Raw genomic sequence first — 2588 nt, forward strand, 5'->3', positions numbered from 1 at the left:
CATCCACTACCACCCTCTGGGTGCGACTCTCTAACCAGTTGGCGACCCATTGGACTGTATGGGTGTCTACGCCACAGTCCCCCAGCTTCCTAATGAGAATGGGGTGAGAGACAGTATCAAAAGCCTTCCTGAAGTCTAGGAAAACTATATCCACTGCCACCCCTGCATCCAATGATTTAGTGACCTAGTCGTAAAAGGCCACCAGGTTGGTCTGACAGGACCTGCCGCTGATGAACCCGTGCTGGTTGCCCCGAACATGCCGTTCCCTGCTGGCCCCTCCTGGACCCAGAGGGTCTCAAGCCGCTCTTCCTTAGTACCAATTTTGGCTTCCGAGGAGGTGTACTGCTCCTTTATGTAACAGAGCTACATCTCCACCCTTTTTCCCTATGTGATCCATCCTATGCAGGGTGTAGCCCTCTATAACTACAGTTCAATCATGGTTAGAGTCCCACCGGGTCTCTGTTATCCCTACAATATTGTAGTCCCTGCTGGAAACCCGGAGGGACAGTTCCTCCTGTTTGCTCCCCATGCTCCTGGCATTTGTATACAGGCATTTGAGCCTTCTCCTGGAGGTCCTCTGTTTCCTGTCATGTTGAGGAGCCTCCATTCCCTCAGCTCATGCTGTACTGTCCTTCCAGTTGTCTCCTGTTTTAATGGTTGTTTGTTGGCCCCTGGGCTTGCTCTGCTTGTTGTTTACTGTGCAGTAGACTAATTTACTGTGCAGTAAAGCATCACAGTCTACACGTGCATAGCAATTAGGGCCCAGTAAATTAATTTACTGCATGGCTGGATAGTCCTGTCAGATATAAGCGGTATCTGGTAGCATAGTAAATGACACTTAAATGCATGTGTAGGCTGTGAGGTTGGGATTAGTTTAATCCAGCTCAAACTGAGCTAGAGTAGCAGTTCTCAACCTTTTTTTGTTCCAGGCCCCATTTGTAAATGTTGATGGCCAGTCCCAAACCCAGTAAATAGTTTAAGTAGCCCCCACTCTTAACCTGATGCTCCCCACCGCCAGGATGCAGCCCCCCATGTGTGGGGCAAGGGATAGGTGTCAGGTGGGAGGTGTGTGGGGCAAGGGGGGCACATACCCTTTCAGTTCTGTGTGCCTACAGGAGACAAGGGGCTGCAGCCTGGTTGGACCAGAATGGGCAGGAGCTGCCACCATGGCCCAGTGCGAGGGACCTGGCACAGGAGAGTGGAGTGGGGCAGTGAGACTCATTGCTGCTGCCAGTCACTTGTGAGCCAGGCCACAGCTGTATCCCATGCCATGGCCCAGCCACTGCTGCCGCTCCCCTCATTCCATCTCCTTTCTGGGGTACAGCTGAGATGGGAGGGGACTGGCCCTGGTGGTGGGGTAGAGCTGCCCCAGCATGTGAGCAGCTGGCAGTGGGAGGCAGCGAGTGCAGTGCAGCCCCCTGCATCCATTACTTCTCATGCTGCTGGCAGCTCAGCTGGTGTGGGAGTCCTGGCAGGGGTGGCAGCAATAAGACTTGACTCCTGGCTTTGCCTTCTTGTGCCAGGTCCTGGTTCCTGCCTGTGCTAGTCTACCCAGGCCACAACCCCATGCCTGCTGTGAGCACACAAATGTGGGGGGTGGGGTCAATGCCCCCCTGCCCTCTGATGTGTTGTCTGTGCCCCCCCAATGCTTTGTCTGTGTTCCCCGTCCACCCTAGATTTACCTACGGGGAACTGCAAGAGCTGCTCTCTATGCTGCCTTGCTGCCACGTGCATGTGTGCTTGTGCACATGCACGTGAAGTCCCCTGCCTGATCACCCTCCCCTTTCTCTCTGCCAGCCTGCAAGGGGAAACCAGTCATTTCCCACCATTTCCTCCTTTAAAGGAGAATCCATTTTTAAAGTTTATTCATGACCCTTTCATATACTCTTGGGTCACAGCCCACAGGTTGAGACTGAGCTAGAGTATATTCAGTTGCATTAACTGCACGTGTACACGTGCCCAAGATGTCCAAAAGGCCTGAACATAAGAGGTAGGTTATACATGGGGCTGAGTAGTGGGACTGTGGAGCTTAAGGGCCAAGGGTGACAGCTGAAATGCACATTAGTGCACTGCAAGCGCTCCAGGAAGCCCCATCATTCTTCCTTGTCCTCACCAATCCTCCCCAACTCCCACAGCCCCCTCAGACCACCAAGAGCAGCTCTCTGTGGTCTCGGAAGCAATCTTGTTGCCTGCTTGGACCCAGCCAGAGGTCAGGTGTTTGGAGGCCGCCTGCTCTAGTTCTCTTGGGCCGTGGGGGGCTGAGGATGCTGCCGGATGCAGTGGGCTGCCCCCATCACCCCCCTTTTCCCCGTTGCTATCAGTGTTTACACCGGTGCCCAGGTTGTGCAGGATCCCAGGTTTTGCAGGGCGGGCTAGCCGGGAGGAGCTGGGCCCACAGCTCCCCCCACAAAGCCACGTGCCCTTCCCCGAGCCTGTGCCCCCCGGACGGCTCTGGAGGCTTTTATTGGATCCAGAGAAGACAAAGCAGGCGGGTTTGCTGGGCTGGCAGCCGTCCCACGACCCCCCGCCGGCAGTGACTTGGGTCCCGCTGGCTCTGCTCCCGGGGGGCGGGGCTCCCCGCGCTCCGT

The sequence above is a fragment of the Gavialis gangeticus genome, unplaced genomic scaffold (assembly GCF_001723915.1).
Source record: "Gavialis gangeticus isolate Ggan-Ray unplaced genomic scaffold, GavGan_comp1, whole genome shotgun sequence".
Lineage (NCBI taxonomy): Eukaryota > Metazoa > Chordata > Crocodylia > Gavialidae > Gavialis > Gavialis gangeticus.